Source organism: Lepidochelys kempii, chromosome 5, assembly GCF_965140265.1.
Source record: "Lepidochelys kempii isolate rLepKem1 chromosome 5, rLepKem1.hap2, whole genome shotgun sequence".
Taxonomy (NCBI): Eukaryota; Metazoa; Chordata; order Testudines; family Cheloniidae; genus Lepidochelys; species Lepidochelys kempii.
Window position 1 is genome coordinate 46,483,575 of NC_133260.1, and position 23,926 is coordinate 46,507,500.

The window sequence follows — 23,926 nt, forward strand, 5'->3', positions numbered from 1 at the left end:
AAACCTTGCAAAATACTGCATCCTGTATCCTGTTCATTCTGAGGGTCTTTAAAAGCTGATCTTCTCAGGGGCACTGAAGTGTAGCATGTTGATGAGATCCTGCAACCTTTGTTGCTTTTTTTTCCTTTCGTCTGCAACCGTTATTGCTGTTTTCCTTTTCTTTCTGTTCTCCTCTGGCAATAGTTTACTTCTGACACCATGTCATGTACTGGTTGTACATGGTAGAGTGCAGGTCAGGCTCTTGTACTAGCTATGAACTGGCTACAGAGCTTCCTTCCCAGAGAGATACACCGGAGGTGTTCATGATAAGATCCTTTAATGCACTGCCAGGAATGGCTGTTTTGAGCTTGTTTTGTTACACATAGCACCACATCATGGTTGAACAGTATAATACAGCTTAACATTCCATTTCTATGCTCACTATGAATCTAGATTGTTTCCTCAAACTATAATTCAATGCAATGTAATATGATAGATCCTATGGTCTAAAAGCATACATAGGAATAAGAGCAGAAGAAAATGGGAACATTTGGGATCTTGACATATCAAGTAGAAGATAATCACTTTTCTCTCAAAGAGGAATGTGTTGTTTAAAAATGACAAAAATGCTGTCTGTTTAGTTGTAGCATTAGAATCACAAAAGGAAATTCTGAAAACAAAAGATGACTGCAAAATAAGAATTTGTATATCATTATTGTGGAAAGAGATCATAGAGGACCTCAAATAGAAAGTGAACTCTTCATGTATTAGACACAATAAAGATGTTTGTTTAAGAAATAAAATAGATGGAAAGAGAAGACAGGCATGTCAGATGCTGAAGCAAAGCTTATTTGTTAGAGGTGGATGGCTTTCTTTTCCCTCTGGATAATTTTGAAAACCAAAATAATTCTATTTAGAAATGCCACTATGATGCCTCATGTCAACTGTGCTTCTGGTGTCTCATGCCCCCATTCCTCTTTATAAACTGGGATGGACTATGGTCTCCCTTCATAGGTAGGTGGTGAATCATGGAAGCTGCTGGCCATAGTGCATCCTGGGGGATGTAGTCTGGCTGGGGAACCTAGTCCAGAGAGAGTAATGGGGACATGAGACCTTTGTACTACAGCTCCCATAAGACATGGTGATGGCATTTCCAAATTGACATTTTTTGATTGTCCATGATTCATTTCTTCAATTAAAATCAGAACATTTTCATAGAAAGAAAAAAATTTCTTGAAAAGTTATTTTGTCCAAAAACCCCCAACTCCCAAACAATTTTGCATTAAAAAAAAACAGTTTTGATAAAAAAAAAAATTGATCAGCCCTTATATTTGTGCCTAATTTATTGGAGAAATTGTGCAAGAACAGTTCATCTGTATGGAAAATCTAAGCCCTGTAATGCTGCCAAGATCAGTGAGACCATTGGTGATCAGCTAAGTAAGAACTCGCCAGGCAAGTTAGCACAGCCCAGGCATGACTTTAACTTATATGCTGAACTTTTCCAAGATTTCAGACAATTCTGATGGGAAAAATTGAAACTACCTTGTTTAGTCTAACTCCTCACCTCCCCTGCTTTTACTGCTCCCTTTGACCACTCAACTCAGATATTTAGAAAATTTTCCAAAATGCAGACCACATTTTAGGAAGGGAGGACACAGGGTATCTACATTGTTTTATGTTTTCATTAAAATTAAACAAGCATCTGGAATGTGTGGATGCTAAATAAGACAACTGAGTATTAAAAGTAAAATAGACACATTTCTGACAATAGAAAAAAAGAAACGTACTAGAAAATATAGGGAATACAATATAATGTGAGGAACCATAATACACTGTATCTTAAAAGATGAAATTCTTCACAGGCACAGACTGTGCCTTGAGGCTGATATAACATGCCAACCCCATTACCGTGATAAAGTGAATCAACCCACAGATTGGATAAACCTTCTCTTGTCCATACACTTTCACTTTTTTGTACAGTACTGAGTTTAATCCTGGTCTTCAGCTACCAATTTTTGACAAGAGTGTTGCTTATGCTACTAAATTCTTTGATATATCATAGTTTGTAGAGAAACAGTTCTACAGCTTTCAGCCTGCGCAAGCGCTGCCAGCTATCCGACCTCAGCAGCCATGGATCTTATTTTCATCCAGGACCAACCAAATTAAAAACTTTTGGTGACTATGGGAGAAACACACTGAGGTTTTCTTGGCTTCCTTCATCTCATCTTTCTCTTTAACACTGAGGGTTTGTTTATACTTAAAATGCTGCGGCAGCGCTTCAGTGAAGACGCTACTTATGTCAATGGGTGAGGTTTTCCCATCGACATACGTAATCTACCTCCTGGAGAGAATTCTCCTGTCGACCTAGCGCTGTTTACGCAGGCAGTTAGGTTGGTTTAACTGTGGATTTTTCACACCCCAAGCAACCTAGTATATTGACCTATTTTTCTAGTGGAGACCAGGCCTGAGATGGATGCTGATCTCTGTTACATTAGTGTAAAGACAGAATAGCTCCAGTAAAGTCAGGAATGCAGTGGAATCTATCAGAAAGTGAAGAGCATTCATCCTCTGAAAATCAGGTTCTGCAAGGTGTCTCGTGTGGGGCACCCAAAAATTAAAATGCCCTCAAATCACTAGTCACTTATAAAAATCTAGCCAATAATAATGTAATTGACTTTTTAAAAGTGATGTATTAAAGTTACAAAAATAAGAAATATTGATTGAAAATTAATAACTACCATTTGTGCCTTTGAAAATCTCCACTCTATCTTTATGCAAAGAGTATGTCCAAAACTGGATGTTTTCAATGTGCTTTATAAAGTGCTGCAACAAAGCCTTGGATTTGTACATCCCTCTCGCACAAACCAAGATCCCATTAGTTCTCCTTGCTAGTGCAACACTCTGAACTTAGAATTTAAACATGGAGTCCATCAATATACAGGTCATTTTCCCTACAATTTCTATGACACTGTAAGTGATGTAAGCACAGCTTACTTTTTTATAGCAATGGTCTTCATTCCAGAAGCTCCTGGAGTCTGGGTAAACAACAGGAGTTCTTTTTCTCCCACTAACTTTCACTGGAAGGAGTATTGGCAACTGTTGTTTCTAACTTTACTGCTGCAGGAACTGATCCTCATTCCTCCCTCTGTGTGTCAGGGCATGGCTGCAGTTTCTTTAAATCTCTGCCAGGAAGCTGGCAGCAGGGTACTGAGGAAGGGCCTAGGCAAGAGTTTGACATTATTGCTGGCTGAAAAAAGGAAGTAATTTCATGAATTTTTTCAAATATGGGTGAGATGTTCAATACATGGTGAAATGAGATGGCCTTTGAACTTTCCTCACTTGAGCATAACCGGACAGACAAGCTGTGGCACCTGAGACTGTGTCTTATGTCATGTAACCTGCTGTAGGCATGTGCCCCACAGTATACATATACTCTGTACATACATTTTGACAGTGTAAGGAGAGGGATGGATGATACTGATGCCTGATAGAGCCAGAGCTAAGGCCCAGATCCACAAAGGTACTTAGGCATCTAAGTCCCAACTTTAGGCACCACTGCAATTCACAAACCTCCGCTCAGCTTCTGTAGGTACCTAAATTTGCACTGCAAATATTCCCTAGCCACCTATATCCTGCCTCTGGGCATATGTCCTGCCATTAGCTCTAGGCATCCAGAGTCCTATCTCCTGCCTAAGCCCAATGCAATGCACAAATCAGGGAAAGATAGGCACTCTTCCGGGTATCTCACCTGTGGGACCCACTCCAGTAGGTGAGCTCAGGGGGCGCCTACTAGATCAGATCCCATTCAAAATTTGGCTGCTGCCCACCTAGTAACTTTTAGCCCAGAGGTTAGAGTACTCACCTGGGATGTGGAGACCAGGTTCAATTTCCCCCTCTGCCTGAGAGGGATAAAAGATTTGAAGAGGGGTTTCTCACTTCTCAGGATAGTGCTCGAACCAGTGACATATGGGAAATTTGTATGTGGGGCTTCCTCAATCTCGCCTATTGAAGCCATTCCACTTTAGATATATAATTAATGCACCATTAGAGCAGTGGGACTGGACCCTGGGCCTCCCAATTTCCAGGTGGATGCCCTAACCACCAGGGCATAGAGTCATCCTCACTCACGGTCTCTCTTTCTCTGACATAATGACTCTTTAAATATTTATAAGCGGTGGGACAGCTTAAGCAGGAGATTGAGGGAGCTCCACATCAGCATTCTCCTGAGAGGTAGGAGGCCCCTGTCCAAATCCTTTTTCCCAGGGATTGAAACTGTCTCCCCCGCATCCCAGGTGAGTGCTCTAACCACTGGGCTAAAAAGTTTTAAGGTGGGCTGTGGTGCCACCCCTATCTCCTCCTCCAGCCATTTTGCATGGAATGAGGCAGGTGATTAACTACTTCTTACCAAAAACAACTTACGTGCCTATGCCACCTGACTCCAGGAGAGGGTTCCTGGTTGTGGATCGCCAGCAGAGATAGTCATCTCCCTGCAGCCCGGATGTAGGCGCCTATCTTCATGAGAGGGGTGGGGTTTAGGACACTCCCCTCTCATCTGCGCCTCCCATTGGCTCCCACCTAGCATATGCTGTTTTTTTGGATCCTGTTCTTAGGTGCCTCTCTCTTCCCAGTCATTATATAGGGTGCCTATGAACCTAACTCATGCTTTGGGGATCGCATTATTGTTCCAGTGATTTTCTAGGCACCTAAGAGTTAGGCGTTGTGATGCTCAGCATTGCAGTGCCTACATTCCCTTGTGGATTTGGGCCTAAATGTTGGCAACTGTTACTATTCAATGCAATTGGTCCCTTTGAGAGGGGTAGGTGACTATATGTAGTAATTTTGCTTTTTTTTTTTAACTTATTTTTTATGGAACATATAGGACTGTGGTGGAAGGAAGCTATGAAGTAGTGAATTGGAGATGCATTAATGCCAGAATAAAATATGCTTGACGGACTCCTGCCTGAAATAAACAGTGTAAATCAACTTTATTGAACTACAGCCCCGCTGCAATAAGTACCCAGTGTGATAGAAGAAAACCGAGGGAAAATGTAGTTTGGGGACTATGGGCACATGAGCTGCCTGCTTTCCCTGGGAATTTATTCTCTCTCTCCTGTTGTCTGCAAGAATTGAGTTCTGTGGGAATGCACACAGGAAACTGGGTAGCCTGGGGCAGGCCAGTAGATGCTATTGTCCTGTGACATAGCCATGTATTGTAGAGGTGGTCTGTGCTGAACAGTAGCAGGAGCTTGTTGCTGGCATAACAATTCAAGTTGCCTTTGCTGCTATGTGTTTTCATTTAGAAGTTATCTGTGAACCTCTTGCTCCTGCTGCCTCATTTCTCAGTTGTGCTGGATGTGTGCATCACTGATAATTTGCCCCAAAGTGGATTCCATAGTGCTGCAAAACCAGATTATTATTTTTCTAAACTGTTTATGGTTATTGGGAGTCTGTACATGTAACTACAAAGACAAGTGAGTTTGCAGGTAGATACCTTAGACAATGTAGTTATACTTAATACTGTTAGTCTATTCCCATTGAAAACAGACAACTCTGTTTATAAAGGTTTTTTTATAATAACATAACGCCCTTATTTTGTTGCTCCCCTTCCCCTAACCTCTGTCTACCTGTCTCTCTATCCATAGACCATGAGCTCCTCAGAGCAGGAGCCGTCCCTCACTGAATATTTAGAAAGTAACTAACATCTTGAACACTACAATAAAAAATTAAAATACTGTAAGACAGGGTACCATTACTCATACAGTCTACTGTGCATTTTACATTGTTGTCACACTTTGGGGAAAGCTTCAAGTAATTTAAAATCAGCTAGCTGCAAAAAGAAGGCTGCAATTTCCACTGGAGTGTTCCTCCATTTCAAAATTGGGACTAGTTCTTTTTTAAATTAGCTTCTCGCCTTCATAGATTTATTTATCATTGACTCTATAATTATATAATTAAAGCTAATATAAGTAATTTAAACATTTAATTTATTTAATGGCATTGAAGAGTGTGTTTAAGGTCAAAGGAGACCTGAGGTCCTGGAGTCTAGCTGAAGTCATGATTCATGAGTGAATTTTTAGCCTGTATTGAGAGTTAGTGGGATGTCATTGCAGGACTAATGCTCAAAGGTCTCAAAGAGATAGCACTTGGTTAACATCTGCTGTGAGAAGCACATGAAAATTCTGGGAGTATGACTCCTGAGCATATTAAAGCAGTGGAGTTTAAAATAAATTTCATTTTCAAGACAAAATCAAGACAAAATTCAATGTAACTAAAACTTTAATTAACACTGATGTTTTCACTTATAGAAGATACCAATATTTCAGCTGTCTGACTAGATTTAATTTTTTAACTTTGTAAAAGACCTCCTTAGCTGAAACCCAGATAGTTTTAGGCCTGGGATTCCGGTGAGGATACCAACAAATGTTGATTACATCTTTTTTGATAAAGAAAAAAATGAGTCTGTGACCCAGGACACCTGGGGTAGCCCACACTGAGAATGCCAAGGTCAGGGCAGGCTGCAAAAGGAAGACCAGATTCTCCCAAAATTGGCGGTTAACATCAAAGTCAAACTCACCACCCAGTCACCAATTGTGCTCCTGATCCCTCTCATTGATTATCAAGAAGCTGAAAAAAGAAATCACACAGCCCCCTTGTTGCATTCCAGTTCTTTGGCTCCCAGTCAGCACATAGGTCCAGTAAGGTGAGACGTTATTTAAAAAGTCTGCTCACTATACAAAATGTTCTTCTGAACCCCTAAGGGCCAGCCACATTACTAGGTCAATATTAGTTTGGATCTTAGCCAAAATACCATGCTGCCAGCCAATCCTTTAGTATCTAAAACTAAAGGTTTATTTTAAAAGGAAAGGAAAGAACAAGAAGAGAGTGGTTAAATGGTAAAGCAACCAGATATATATGTAAGACTTCAGACACCACATATCAGATTCTTAGCAGCACTGGTGAGTTTGCTGGCTTGAAAGTCCCTCTGGAACACATCCAAAGCTTAGATGGATCTGTCAGTCCTTTGTTCAGTGCTTCAGTTTGTAGGGAAGTTGCTCCAGAGGTTAGAAGCAGGACTGAAGACAAAATGGAGAAGATGCAGCTGCCCTTTTATATCCTTTGCCATGTGGCTTGTACTTCCTTTGTCCCAAACACAAACTTACAGCACATGGGAGACCCCTGTCCGCAAGCATGTCCCTAAGTGTCCTGCTGACTCACAGGTGAAGCCGCTGGCTTCTGTCAATGGATTCATTGTATAGCTGATTGCCCTTGATGGGCCATCAAACCGGCTAGATAGTGCTGATGCCAATCTGTCTAAGGGGGTCACCCAGAAACAGCACAGGTTTGAAAGATACAGATATATCATACATATTCATAATGCACGACACAAAGATGATGCAAACATATAAACAAGATTATCATAGTTGGCAAATCATAACTTTTCCACTGATACCTTACTTGGCATATAATGTAAGATTCATTGCAATTTTGAAATATTGCTATCAATAATATTATAAATGGTCACTCATATTCCATACAGGGTCACAAAGTCCTAAGTTCTGTATGATATAACAGTAAAAAAGAATGTATTTTAAATTCCACTGTTCCAGTATGCCTACGAGTCATAAGCCATAATTAAAGATATACTGCTTGTTGGGAAACTGACATTTCACTTTAAGTAGCAGTTATGAAGAAAAACTAAAAGCACAAAGGAAAACATTTACTTATAACTTTAGCACCACAGCAGGTAGGCATTTGCTAACAAATCTGAAGTGTTTTAACTACAAAAAGATGAACAACAAACAAAATAAACCAAAAGCCCAACCAAAAAAATAAGTCCATTTGATTTCTATCTCACTGCATGTTGTGGATAGAAGCAAATTCTGCATGGTGTGGATGGGAGCATATACTACGGGGCCCTGTAGAGAGGGGAAAGTGGCTATCCAACATGCTTTCCCCATCTATGTAATTGTCTTTTCCCATTCTACAAAATATTTGTGTAACCCATGGGCCAAACATACTGGAAGTCATGTTAATTTCCTTCCCTTTGCAGATGGCAGACAAGCCCCTTGAAAATCTTAACTCCTGCTGCATCTTTCTATGCTGTTGTTGCAAAGTGCAGCTGGAAGTTGGTATCCAACAACACCATGAACACTGGTCCTGCCATGCCTGTGGGAACTGCAGAGGTGGAATGTGGAGAGAAAAACCCTTCATCTATCTGAGAGGGATCTGGGGGTTGGAATGTAGATCTTCATGGAACCTTCCATTGCATTTTCTACCCTACGAACTGCCAGAATAAGGCAACAAGTGAGGAGAACATTCAAATGCTACAGTTCCATTGGGGTCTCAGAGCTTTGCATGAATTTGGTCTGCTCTGCATACGTCTGTGCCGGACAAGAGCATGTGGCCGTATGTCTTGTATCATGCCCTATAGTGGATGTTCCATTGAACTGTGAAGGAAAGTGCTTTTCAATGGCAAGGGCCTTCAACTGAGTGAGCCATATCAATAGCCACAGGGAGTTTTACTGTACTATACTTGACGACCCCAGAATATGTCTGATATTGAAGTTTTGAAAGTCTGTTTCTGAAAATCTATGGAGTCTTTGTGAATCCAGAACATGTTGAATGGCCTGAGGTATTCAAGGTAGTAAAAGCCGTTTGTCAGTCTTGTGAACCCCTGTCAATGAGTGGCAGGAAAGATTATCTACAACCCCCTGAGTCCTGGGGGTGGTAGTAAGCAAATATAGAATGAGCCACCACTGCTAACACCGCCTCCAAAGATCACTCTTTTCTCTTCTCTGGTCTCCCCCCGTCCATCTCTAAAGTGATGTAACTGACATGGTGGAACTGACAAAGAGAAATCTCAAACACCATGGCTGCCATGTAAAAATAATTAAATCATCAGGGCAACTTGGTCTTGATGTGTGACTATAAAGGCCATCTCATTTCAAACCTGGGCCTGCAGAGTTGCCAGGCAGCAAACACATCCACGCTGTCATCCAGCAGCAGCTGCCACTCCAACCAGCTTGCACTTCCCTGCCCACGACCCAGTGCAGCCACACATCACAGGAAGTCACACCTCAAAGTGTTTGACAGACAGCAACCTCATGGCACCTGATTGGCTCCCCATCAAACATAAACCCAGGGGCTGTCCAGGAAATATCCAGGTAACAATGTGGGTCACTAGCTAGTTGCTAGGACCACCCTGCATACTCTGTTCCTGAACTCCCAATACTCACCTCATCTCTGACTTGGACCTTGACTCCTGCTGGAACCCTAGAATGCCCACATGGACCCTGATACCTGGTATTGACCCTGGACCTGATCTCTGACCTGTCTCTATACTTTGGCCTGACTCTTGGCCGACTGTTGGCCTTGATACCGACTCTGAAGCCTGGTGATTGTTCCTCCCTGCTGAATGCCTGCTGCTAGTCCTGCGTACCTTTGCGCAGCATCCTAACAGTGGAGAGATGAAGGAGAGCTCCCCATCACGGACTTTGTAAGGGGGAGTAGGGCCTTCCCTTCATGAGTCAGTATGGAAGCAATTTGGCTTTTTCAGAGGTCCTGTTGTGCTAGTCCCTGAAGTTAATGGAACCATCAGGTTCTGCAAGGATTACTGGAAGTTTACTGTGGTCATGACAGACCACTGAGATTCGAGACCAATTTGTTCAGGAGTAGGGCAAAGTTTAAACACAGTAGACCTGACTCAAATGGATTTCCAGGTCCCCTTGGATCCAGATGCCCAGCTGAAATCAGCATTCACAATCTTGATGGGACTTTACAGAATTCTTGTTTTATTTTGCATGATGGAGAATGTGCTATAAGCCTCTTAGTGGTTAATGAATGAGTTCAGAAAGTGGATGAGGGAGTTTGCCATGGTTTATATAGATATTTCTATGTAAAACCAAATAGGTAGAACACTTCTGTTTGTCACATCAGTACTCCACAAGTCTAGAAGGCTAGGACTATGAAGAAAGTGGAAATATGTAAGGTGGAAAGATTCAGAAAAGGAGGAAAGTAGAAAGATCTGACAGAGACAGATTAAATGGAAGTGATTTTGAAAATGGTTTCTCCTCAAAACTAATAAAAATGCAGAGTCCTCTCTATGATTGGTCAGCCATTATAGATGGCTTGTGCTCTATTTCAGTACCATAACTCTACCCCATCTCTGACCTCTCACATAAAAACATGCTGGAGAAGGTACATAAGAACAGCTTATGTCCAAAGGTCCATCAAGCCCAGTATCCTGTCCTCTGACAGTGGCAGGTGCCCCAAAGGGAATGAACAGACAGGTTATCATCAAGTGAATCATAGAATCATAGAATCATAGAATATCAGGGTTGGAAGGGACCCCAGAAGGTCATCTAGTCCAACCCCCTGCTCAAAGCAGGACCAATTCCCAGTTAAATCATCCCAGCCAGGGCTTTGTCAAGCCTGACCTTAAAAACCTCTAAGGAAGGAGATTCTACCACCTCCCTAGGTAACGCATTCCAGTGTTTCACCACCCTCTTAGTGAAAAAGTTTTTCCTAATATCCAATCTAAACCTCCCCCACTGCAACTTGAGACCATTACTCCTCGTTCTGTCATCTGCTACCATTGAGAACAGTCTAGAGCCATCCTCTTTGGAACCCCCTTTCAGGTAGTTGAAAGCAGCTATCAAATCCCCCCTCATTCTTCTCTTCTGCAGGCTAAACAATCCCAGCTCCCTCAGCCTCTCCTCATAACTCATGTGTTCCAGTCCCCTAATCATTTTTGTTGCCCTTCGCTGGACTCTCTCCAATTTATCCACATCCCTCTTGAAGTGTGGGGCCCAAAACTGGACACAGTACTCCAGATGAGGCCTCACCAATGTCGAATAGAGGGGAACGATCACGTCCCTCGATCTGCTCGCTATGCCCCTACTTATACATCCCAAAATGCCATTGGCCTTCTTGGCAACAAGGGCACACTGCTGACTCATATCCAGCTTCTCGTCCACTGTCACCCCTAGGTCCTTTTCTGCAGAACTGCTGCCTAGCCATTCGGTCCCTAGTCTGTAGCTGTGCATTGGGTTCTTCCGTCCTAAGTGCAGGACCCTGCACTTATCCTTATTGAACCTCATCAGATTCCTTTTGGCCCAATCTTCCAATTGGTCTAGGTCCTTCTGTATCCTATCCCTCCCCTCCAGCGTATCTACCACTCCTCCCAGTTTAGTATCATCCGCAAATTTGCTGAGAGTGCAATCCACACCATCCTCCAGATCATTTATGAAGATATTGAATAAAACCGGCCCCAGGACCGACCCTTGGGGCACTCCACTTGATACCGGCTGCCAACTAGACATGGAGCCATTGATCACTACCCGTTGAGCCCGACAATTTAGCCAGCTTTCTACCCACCATAGTGCATTCATCCAGCCCATACTTCCTTAACTTGCTGACAAGAATACTATGGGAGACCGTGTCAAAAGCTTTGCTAAAGTCAAGAAACAATACATCCACTGCTTTCCCTTCATCCACAGAACCAGTAATCTCATCATAAAAGGCAATTAGATTAGTCAGGCATGACCTTCCCTTGGTGAATCCATGCTGGCTGTTCCTGATCACTTTCCTCTCATGCAAGTGCTTCAGGATTGATTCTTTGAGGACCTGCTCCATGATTTTTCCAGGGACTGAGGTGAGGCTGACTGGCCTGTAGTTCCCAGGATCTTCCTTCTTCCCTTTTTTAAAGATTGGCACTACATTAGCCTTTTTCCAGTCATCCGGGACTTCCCCGGTTCGCCACGAGTTTTCAAAGATAATGGCCAGTGGCTCTGCAATCACAGCCGCCAATTCCTTCAGCACTCTCGGATGCAACTCGTCCAGCCCCATGGACTTGTGCACGTCCAGCTTTTCTAAATAGTCCCTAACCACCTCTATCTCCACAGAGGGCTGGCCATCTCTTCCGCATTTTGTGATGCCCAGCGCAGCAGTCTGGGAGCTGACCTTGTTAGTGAAAACAGAGGCAAAAAAAGCATTGAGTACATTAGCTTTTTCCACATCCTCTGTCACTAGGTTGCCTCCCTCATTCAGTAAGGGGCCCACACATTCCTTGGCTTTCTTCTTGTTGCCAACATACCTGAAGAAACCCTTCTTGTTACTCTTGACATCTCTGGCTAGCTGCAGCTCCAGGTGCGATTTGGCCCTCCTGATAACATTCCTACATGCCCGAGCAATATTTTTATACTCTTCCCTGGTCATATGTCCAACCTTCCACTTCTTGTAAGCTTCTTTTTTATGTTTAAGATCCGCTAGGATTTCACCATTAAGCCAAGTTGGTCGCCTGCCATATTTACTATTCTTTCGACTCATCGGGATGGTTTGTCCCTGTAACCTCAACAGGGATTCCTTGAAATACAGCCAGCTCTCCTGGACTCCTTTCCCCTTCAAGTTAGTCCCCCAGGGGATCCTGGCCATCCATTCCCTGAGGGAGTCGAAGTCTGCTTTCCTGAAGTCCAGGGTCCGTATCCTGCTGCTTACCTTTGTTCCCTGCGTCAGGATCCTGAACTCAACCAACTCATGGTCACTGCCTCCCAGATTCCCATCCACTTTTGCTTCCCCCACTAATTCTACCCGGTTTGTGAGCAGCAGGTCAAGAAAAGCACCCCCCCTAGTTGGCTCCTCTAGCACTTGCGCCAGGAAATTGTCCCCTACGCTTTCCAAAAACTTCCTGGATTGTCTATGCACCGCTGTATTGCTCTCCCAGCAGATATCAGGAAAATTAAAGTGATCCATGCCCTGTCACCTAATCTCAGCTTCTGGCAAATAGAGGCTAGGGACACCATTCCTGCCCATCCTGGCTAATAGCCATTGATGGACCTATCTTCCATGAATCTATCTAGTTCCCTTTTGAACCCCGTTATAGTATTGGCCTTCACAACACCCTCTGGCAAGGAGTTCCAGAGGTTGACAGTGTGTTGCGTGAAAAAATACTTTCTTGTGTTTGTTTTAAACCTGCTACCTATTAATTTCATTTGATGGCCCCTTGTTCTTGTATTATGAGAAGGAGTAAATAACACTTATTTACTTTCTCTATACCACTCATGATTTTATAGACCTCTATCATATCCCCCCTTAATCGCCTCTTTTCCAAGCTGAAAAGTCCCAGTTGTCTCAATCTCTCCTCATACGGAAGCCATTCTATACCCCTAATCATTTTTGTTGCCCTTTTCTGAACCTTTTCCAATTCCAGTATACCTTTTTTGAGATGGGGCAACCACATCTGCACGCAGTATTCAAGGTGTGGGCGTACCATGGATTTATATAGAAGCAATATGATATTTTCTGTCTTATTATCTATCCCTTTCTTGATGACCAACATTCTGCTGGGTTTTTTGACTGCCGCTGCACATTGAGTAGATGATTTCAGAGAACTATCCACAATGACTCCAAGATCTCTTTCTTGAGTGGTAACAGCTAATTTAGACCCCATCGTTACACATGTATAGTTAGGATTATGCTTTCCAATGTGCATTACTTTGCATTTATCAACATTAAATTTCATCTGCCATTTTGTTGCCCAGTCACCCAGTTTTGTGAGATTCTTTTGTAGCTCTTCGCAGTCTGTATGGGACTTAACTATCTTGAGTAGTTTTGTGTAATCTGCAAATTTTGCCACCTCACTGTTTACCACTTTTTCCAGACCGTTTATGAATATTTAAATAGGACTGGGCCCAATACAGATCCCTGGGGGACACCACTATTTACTGCTCTCCATTCTGAAAACTGACCAGTTAATCCTACCCTTTGTTTCCTTTCTTTTAACCAGTTACCAATCTGTAAGAGAACCTTCCCTCTTATCCCATGACTGCTTATTTTGCTTAAGAGCCTTTTGTGAGGGACCTTGTCAAAGGCTTTCTGAAAATCTAAATACACTATATCCTCTGGATCTCCTTTGTCCACATGCTTGTTGACCCCCTCAAAGAATTCTAGTAGATTGGTGAGGCATGATTTCACTTTACAAAAACCATGTTGATTATTTCCCAACAAATTATGTTCATCTCTGTGTCTGACAATTTTGTTCTTTAGGATAGTTTCAATCAATTTGCCTGGTACTGAAGTGAGGCTTACTGGCCTGTAGTTACCAGGGTCACCTCTGGAGCCCTTTTTAAAAATTGGTGTCACATTAGCTATCCTCCAATCATTTGGTACAGAAGCTGATTTAAATGATAGGTTACAGATGACAGTTAGTAATTCTGCAATTTCACATTTGCATTCCTTCAGAACTCTTGGGTGAATACCATCAGGTCCTGGACACTTATTACCGTTTAGTTTATCAATTTGTTCCAAAACCTCCTCTAATGACACCTCAATTTGGGACAGTTCCTCAGATCTGTCACCCAAAAAGAATGGCTCAGGTTTGGTAATGTGGCCTGATTGGCTATGACTTCTTCAAAGAAACTCGAGGCCATAATCAAGTATTAGCTAACCCAGACTTTGATAGATACTTCCTTGTGTACAGAGATTTTCCAGAGACAAGCCTGATGTAAATCAACATCTGGTGGAAAATACCTCAGAAAGTTAGCAAAAGAAAAGAAGCCTCACCTACTTTGCCCAGTAAAACCCTAAGATACTGTTGTAAAGGGATGTCCAGCCACAGTTCAGCCATTAAACAATTACAAATTTTAAGTACAAGAAGAGCATTCCCCCCCCCCCCCCCCCGGTTACCTGGTATCACCAGATGATGGAACAAATGCCAATATGGACATCACTCAATTCAAAGGTAATGAGAGTACACAAGTAAAACCTTTCAGGTATACCTGGCAATGTGCAGTTTGAATCTTGGTAAGAAAAGGGACATAACAAAAGGGTGGATTTCTCTGGACCCTGGATTTATAGTATGCTCTTGCATTTGTGAAAGGCTGTTTCTGAACAGCTATAGAGTGACTAGTCTACAGTGCTGTTTGGGCACACCCACTCATCCAGAAGAGGGTGGAGCAGTGCATGAGATGAGCATTGGGCCATATCTCCATACAGCTACCAAGGACAAACATTTATACTCTGTTTCTATTGAGGCTGCTATACCATGTCCAACACCATGATATCTAAACACCTTGACTACATAAGAATTTCTTCCTGGAAGAATAAACAGTTTTGGATGAACAACAGAGGTGGTCAGCTCCATAAAGCAACTAGAACTGGAACTCTGCCATGCCAATAGTATGTAAGAATACTACTACCAACTTTTTACCTCTGTAAGTTGTATCTCCCCACCCAGGGTAGCATGTCTCTTCTTAGCTGCATCTAGGCACAAATGCTTCTCTTTATTTTTATCTCTATTTTTATCCATTTCTCTCCTATTTTTAATTTAACAGGAACACCAGTTTTCTTGGGGGTAGAGTTGCAGCTGCTGCTGCTATCTGGGAATAAAGAAGAGCAACCCAATGAATCCACTGACTCAGAGGTTCCAAGGTCACAAAAAAAGGTTGGAAGAGGCTACAGTCCCTGCCTGGAAATCTGCATTTGGCTTGTCTGTGTGGTATAAGTAAAACTGATCTAAGGGGTGCTGGAATATGACTCTGTTATATCTATGAATTGACAGTAAGAGCCTCCGACATGATCTTAACTGACGTGATGGGGTATATAGTGAGATGCAGTCAGTCTCTTAGAGAAGTGAGTCCCTCCCCATTCAGAGTTTTGGAGATGATTTCCAACATCTTGATCTGCACTTGCAGTGGCTTCTGTTTAATTTATAAGTGGCTTGCTTCACTAAAGAGTCATATATCAGCATTCCACATTCAGCTTTAACTTTCAGGTATAGCTCAAATAGCCTTAATTACAGCACATTTCAGTAGTGCAGCCTGGCAGTGACAGTGGCATGGAAAACCATTGCAAGGTCCCATGTAAAAAGCACAGTAATACTTTCATGCAAGCTATAGATGATAAAAGGCATGAGAGGCTATTTCTGCTATCCAAGAATGCAGGAACAGCAATGGTCTATTAAAACCCTGACACCTGTGAAGAACTTTGATGAAAAGAGAACGTATATCCTGTGCAGAGTTTGCTTCTGCCTGCTCCTCCAAATGCTGTCCCTTCCCAGCAAGCATCAATTTCCTCTTGTCTGGCTTGAGTTGGAGCTGGTTTGCTTTTGTCCAGATAACTGGTCAGACATTGAAAGAGTAAGAGACCACAGAGTGTGGTTTCAATGGATAGAAGATCCAAAGGTAATACTGCAGCCTAAACCATCTTGCAGTCTTCCTTAGTGGCTTCACATATACCTTAAATAGGAAGGATGACAAAATAGAACTTGCAGAACCCTGCATGTGATGGTTCTCAAGTGGACCAGCAAGGTAGGTGTGATCCCACTCTCCATCCATTCTTACAACATCCAACTGGCTAGTCGGCAATACACCAATATCAATGAGGAGATCATCAGCCATCTATATCTGTTCAGTCTCAGTTCCATACCTAGGTCTGAATCCAGACTGATAAGGATCAAAGAAATCTGTGGACACCGAGTATTGCATTGCCACCTTGTCATAACTTTTTCCTTAAAACGAGGTATGAGACAGGACAAAAAGTGCTGAAGTTGTAGTCCAAGCATGGTTTCTTGTGCAAGGCCCTCACTACCTCTTATTTAACTGTGGCTGTCCGCTTGTCCTCCCAAACACTGATATTAACAACCTTAATCAGTAATAGGACTCTGCTAGGTTGAATCAGTCACAAAAGGTCCATGTTTTAGGCAGTTGAGCATAACTCCTGAAGTATATGCAAACCGCAGTAAGCAAAATAGAGTCAAAAGCAATGTTAATGGATGATGTCCTTACTCTTCTCCAGCACAGAACACACACATCAGGTTAATACCCAAACTTACCCTTTCTCGGGTAGTGGAGAAGCAGGAGAGCTCTTTCATGGGTAGCTGAAACTACAGTAATGTAAAGCTCAGCTTAAATTTTCCCCATCAAGTTAGGCTGTTCCTGTCGTTTCCCTCCAGGTCCTATCTATTCCAGATTCTAGTTTCCTCCTTCCATCTCCTTTATTGCAAGGGTGTGGTTAGCAAGCCATACCAGCAACAGTGAGTCGACATTTACATTCAGGGTTCCAGCATCTGTTAATAGAATAACTATCACTATGGCTCATCCCCTACCAGAGCCATACTCAGCACACAATCTCACTGTATTCTTCCCTGCACAGCATTTCAAGGGCCAAATTTCCAAAATCTCAAATTATTGCTAGAGAATCCAGCCTCTTTACTTTCTGTGGCACTTCCCAACAACCATGAACCAAGGTCATCACAGAATCATAGAATATCAGGGTTGGAAGGGACCTCAGGAGGTCATCTAGTCCAACCCCCTGCTCAAAGCAGTACCAATCCCCAATTTTTGCCCCAGATCCCTAAATGGCCCCCTCAAGGATTGAACTCACAACCCTGGGTTTAGCAGGCCAATGCTCAAACCACTGAGCTACCCCTCCCCCCTAAAGGTCCATGACCCCTGGAGCTCAGACAAGCCTGAAAGTGCTCTGTCTCTCCTCATGACAAATTGGCTGGGATAATGAGTGGGACATTGCCACGCAGAGTTAGTCTACCTGACCCCTAACTCATAGGGAGATTATTGCTGAAGTTTATGTCCATGAGGTCCTGTGAACACGTCACCTAAACAGATCATTGCCCATAGTAGCAGAGTTCTGACTAAGCCTTCCCATACTAATACTGAGGCCCAGCCTGACTCTGTAAGTGGGGCTGCCAAGTGTCAGGCATTGTGCATGACATGCATTTGGCAGCCCTATCCTGCATTCCCTATCTCCACCTGAATCTGCATTTGGCTAATCTGTAGGAAGGCTGCAGATGCTTATCTACAGTTCTGCCTGTTTGCCACCAGGGGCAGTTGTGGCACTGCTGAGCAGGCAGCCATGTACCTCTTCTCTTACTGCTCTCCTACTGGATACCAGCCAGGAAGGAGGAGCTCTCAAGAGAATATGGTGGTACCTGCTGCACAAGGTGAGAGTCCCTGTCTCTTCTCCCTCTGGAGCCAGTTGCATCAGGCTCCCCCAGCCATGTCAGCATCACCAAACACACAACCCCACCTACCAGAACAGCCCTTGAGCACCCACCAGCCACAGCTAACAAGTTTTGTGCACCAGCAGCATGTCCTTCCCCTACCACTTCATGATGGCTCCTCTGTCTGAATATCCCTGACATATAGGTTGAAGCCACCCTGGTTGTCTCTCTGCCCCTTGCAGAGTCTTCACCCATATGGGCAGCAGGTGCTAGCATACCCAAGTCTGCACACTCACAGGCAGACTTTCAATGTACTGCTTTAATGTCATTTGGTCTGTTCATTCCCCTATATTTCCAGGTGTCAGATTTGAGATTTAAGAGAGGAGGCATTTAAAACAAGAAGAGAGAAGGTCAGCTGTGCTTTGGCTTTTACACTGTACTTGCTTCAGCCATATAGTAATCTTGTATCTCCTCTTACCTGTGTCACAAGGGCAACAAGCTCACCCTCCTTATTTTCATCAGTATATTAGTCAAATGTTATACCCACAACAATTGAAATATATTTTAATATATTACTACATCAAAGTAATACGATCAGGGAACTTCAAGTCTAAAGTTGTAATTCCTTCTTCTAATTCTTGAGGTACCTGAGCATTATAGACATGTTCTGAAACATTGCATGTCACTATGAACCCCTTCCAATTATCAGGGATGAAACCGTCTGCTCCCAAAGGCAGATAAACATATGAGGGCCTCATCCTATGCTCACTGATGTCAATAGAGACATTTCCAATTACTTCAATGAGCGTTTGATTGAGCCCAATATGAATTGTTTGCAGCCAGCTCTTTTTCAGCCTGTGCTGACATACTGTGGTGCTTTGAGAATACGGGCAAGGCGTATTGAAGAGGCTTGAGGTTCATCATTCTATGATATATGCTCAAAACGTTATCATTCCTGTATCTGTGTCATAACAATCTACTAATATCATTGAGACAATCTTAAACCATCTTGGGCACAGCTCACGGTAATAGCACTTATAGGGCTTGATCCAACTTCCCCTGAAGTCTGCATAAAAACTCTGATTGGTTTGAATGGGAGTTGGATTGAGCCCACTCAGTGCTTTTCATCTGGAGATCTCAAAGCTCTTTATAAAGGTGATTAAGTATTATCCCCATTTTACAGAGGGAGAAACTGAAGCAAAGAGTGGCTAAAGCAGGCATTTTCTTATGTGTCTGCTAATTTTGGATGCACAACTTTAGACACCTTAGGCCTGATTTTCAGAGGAGCTGCTGAGCATCTGCAGTCCCACTGACTTCCGTTGCAATTGTGAATGCTCAGCCACTCTGAAACTCAGAGTTACTGTCTCAAATTCAGCTCCCAAAAATTGAAGCGTCCCAAATAAGTTGATGCTTCCAAAAATGTAGGCCTAGGTGACTTACCAATGTAACCCAATGAGGCAGTGGTATAGCCAGGAGGGGAAGTCAGTTCTCTGTCTGTATCCTGGACCATGCTGCTTCCCTCTACAAAATATATCGCCAGTATGTTAATGTGTGGATCTTTGACATCTTACCTCACAGAAGCTCCAGTCAAGTCATTTTGATATACTGTCAATCTGTAGTATGGAGATGTTAAAAATGTAAATATAGAACTCAATTCTGAAATCCTTACTCAGGCAAAACTCCTATTTGCCTCCATGAGAGTAATAACTTAATAAGGACTTCAGGATTTGGCCCAGTGATAACAAAACTCATCTCAGATGCATGATAGCTAATTTCTAAACATTAATGACATGACATCTGTATTTTTTTCAAATACCAAAATAGATTAGTCCCTGCTACAGATGGGCAGTCTACAAAATTTTATATAAGAAAATTAAGCCAAGATGGAAAAAAATCTGAAGCTGGCCAAAATATTTCTTCTCTCCCATACAGCAACACAACTATACTACTGACCCCTTTTCAAAATGTGTAAATAAATTCACTCCCAAGCTAAGAACCTATGCACCAAATCATTTTATAGACCAGGTTATGTTGGACATGGTTGATCAAGCAAAATTGCTGATCTGCCTTTAGTACTCAATTAGGCAAGGATTATATCTCCAACAATACACAGACATATGGATCAGACATGGGGACTTGCACCTCCATCAAATGGTCGGGAAGGATCTAAAAAGATGCCTTATCCTTCTCAATGTCCATGGAAGGGCACATGATTAGATGGAATGGTTTCCACTAATTTAGATATTTATGGCAGTGCCTGAGCACTAGGGTTGTTTGAATGTTTTCAGTTTGCAGCTTTCTGACTTAATTACCAATAGAAACAAAATGACTGAAATTGCTTCTCTTTCACTGTCAAGTTAAAATATTATTGTACTTTTGTCACCTTCACTTTGTAATTTACATATGCTTATTAAGGAGAAAATGTTACCCCTACCATTATTACTGATATACAATAAGATTAGAAGTTGTCCAAGACAGAGAAATAATTAATTTAATTCGGGGGGAAATTCTGCAACACACAGCAAAAGTATGTAGGTATATTGCTGGCTCATTCTCTGCACAAGACAGAGCCTGTGGGTTCATGCCAAGTACTAATAATGTAATACTGTGCACTTCTAGAGCACCTATCTGAAGATCTCAAAGCACTTTTACTCCAACCAGGAATAAAGCCCTTCATTCCTGGTAGTTGGTTGTTATCCCCTTTTTACATATAGGTAACTTGAAGTAGAGAGAATTTAAATTACTTAGGGACAGAAAATATGTGGCAGAGCTAGAACTCTAATACAGTCTTCCTGATTGCCATTCCTGCGGTTTAACCACACGGCCATTCATTTTGGGATTTAGCAATAATGGGTGATGATTTTCTTCCTATCAAAGGTGGACCTGTTTTATTCTATGAAGTGACACCTGTGGAGTAGTAATGTTGATTTTTAATCTGTTCCCCAAAAGTTTTATTTCTATCTAATTATTTTGCAGTTAAACAGATGACTCTTTTTGGCACTGGGAGAGAAAAGGGACAATGCCAAAGCCCTGTGTGGCCCCTGTAGCAGAAAGTAGAAACATACACTTGCTGCCTCAACCAGAATCTGATATGACTTTTAATTCCTCATATTCGCTCATTCTTCTGGACATTCAACTATTAGATGCTTTAGGGCCAAGCCGAGTATATGTGGACTGACAGCACCATGAGCAGAAGGAGTCCTTTCTATTTTTCTTTTCTTTTAAGGAGAAGTTAGAGCATTTTTTCCCTGCTGCAGTTATTTATCATCTCCTTTATGCAAGAATCACATTTCAGTTTGGGCTGCATGGCTCCGATTATGCACAAGCACAATGTTAAATGTTATGATATGAGACGTAATTTATTTCCCCAGTAATTCATTTCAGTGTTTGTGTGTGAAGATATTGCAGGATCCTGACTTTCTAGGCTGCAAATTCTCTCTCTCTCTTTCCTATTGACCACTTGTTAAATCTTTTTGTTTGTTTCCCGCCTTTCCCCTGGGACCCGCAGACAGACAGCCTTGCCAGATTCATTTTCTGATCAAAGCTGTTTGATTTGGTCAATTTTGCCACATTGGAGACGTTCTCTATTACAGAGATAAATAGCCTTGGGCTAACTGTCAACGAAAACTTGTAAGCTAATAAATTATTCCAATTTCTTCCTGCGGATTTCTCTGGAGACAGCCCTAGGAAATACACTTTTTGATTAGTAAATTTCTCTGTGTGTGTGTCTGGACATTCAAATGTGTCGACTTTGATTAGCACCATTGCTTTTCAAGTAGATGCTGGCTGAGGGGCTGTCAGTTGCAGCAGCCCTGATGCATAATGCATCAACTGGGCCCGGAAACGGGAGCCTCATCCAAGGCTGGAAAGGCGGGAAAATTGCCCCAACAACCCTGCGCACTTAGGGAGCTCTCCAAGTTGCACAGACTTTGTCATCTGAGGACACAAAGCTTTATGATCACAGGAGCCACACCAAGAAGGAGCACCAGGTGCAAAATGAGACCTGGAGAGCTGAATACCACATACCCCATCTCTTCCTCTTTGCTTCTCCCACAAAATGTGGGATCCTTCTGAGCCAACATCTGCTTCCTCCTCCTCCTCCAAAGAGGATCGGATTTCGCTTCACCTCCCACTTGGATTCCTGTTCATCTGCTGTTTGCCTACTTAAGGACCTGCAGGTTGTTATAGAAACAATATTTTGGCTATAACAAATCAATCGGTGCGTGTGAACACAAACATACAGATCATTTATCAACTGCAAAATACCCTAAATTATGACCTTTCTAAAACCTATCAGAAGGGCGAGGGAATGCATAACGTAAATTAAACTTTGAAGGGTCAGCGATTTTTACTTTCACTATTCATCTTTCTTTCACCTTATAGGTTTAAGAACAAGAGTGCTGTGTAATTACATTTCAATGGGGTGCAGCGGTTCATTATTCTCTGCTATAGCAATCTACTGCAACATTTCTAATGCAGTCAGGTATGTTTTAGCAGATATTAGTTGGTATAAGACCATACTTGCTCTTTTGGACTGATAACATCTTTTAATGCATAACAGTGCAATCATCTCAATTTACAAAGGGCTAGGAGGATAGGATTTCTTTTTAAATCAATGTACTTCTTTATATTTTATTATAAAAGCAGTAAAGAATGCTTTGTAGGGCTTTCTCTCCTATTTTTTTACACTTTCTCTCTTTTTGTCTAGCTTTCTCACCCCCTACCTTTACCTCCCCCTCTTTAGATTTTGTTTTTGTGCTGGAGCCCAAATCATTGATGGAGATGGGCAGTTTCCAACTGAAAAGTCTTATGATGCCAATTATCCACTTATGTGGTGTGATGGCTCAAACAGCACACAGCCACTTAAGTTACAGCCTTGCAGTTGAGGATTCAGAGGTTTAGGGCTCATATTAGGACTACAATTGCTCCTTGGATCTAGAGGCTCCAAGGGTATAGTATGTAAAGAGTAACCCACTAAAATTGTTTTTACCCCAAACAGCATAAACATGGAAGAAAGCAAAGAGGCACTGATGAGTCTTTTTACAATCTAAAGTATCCTAAAAAGAAATTCTGCTGGGTGAATTTCTAAATCCAGGTGCCTTACTGAAAATGGTGGATATGAACTCTGTCTGCAGTAATATTGAAGTCTGATATACATTAAATTAAATTTACAGGGTAAGGGGGAAGATTGCCATTCAGCTAATCTTACTGATCATATGAACATAGGCCACCACCATGATGCACACTGATATATAAATACAAGTGGGCCAGACAAGATTTCCAAACTGTTAGTACTTCAAACAGAGGGATGTTTGCAAGCTTATTGGTAAAACAGGTATTTTGCCTAAATCCTGAATAGGAGAGCCACTACCAACGTCTGGCCCTGATCCATCAAAGCACTTAAGTGCATCTCTAACTTTAAGCATTGGAGTAATTCCAATTACTTCAGCAGTACTGCACAGATGCTTAAAGTTAAACACATGCTTGCATACCTGCTTTGCTGGATTATGGCCTAAATTAAGCTATGGCTACACAAATGCCCCTCCCCTTAAAAAAGAGAGAATAATACTTTCAGGGGTGACATCACTGTGGTGACAACTCTGAAAGGATCAGCTGTAATTTCTCTTGCTGAAGGTGCCAGCTTTCAATGGCAGTTGTTTTGGGAGTGCTGTCTTAATCTGGGAGTATTTTTTGTGATTCTGTAGGTGGTCAGAGAGGAGGGTTTGGATTTTACTGGCCAACCAACTATAATTATCATCTTTTCTTTGATATAAAGCTATCAGTTTCTTAACTATATTAAAAATCCATTTTAATTACCCCTTTTCTTAACAAGACCACTTCATAACTTACTGAAATGCTTTACTACCTAGGACAGCATTATAATGAAGGTGAAGTGTATGTAAAACATTTGACTTTGAATGGCATAGTTTTGCAGATTTGTGACTTTGGATGCCAGAATTTCAATTAGGAGGACGATTGCTAAGTACTTTTATT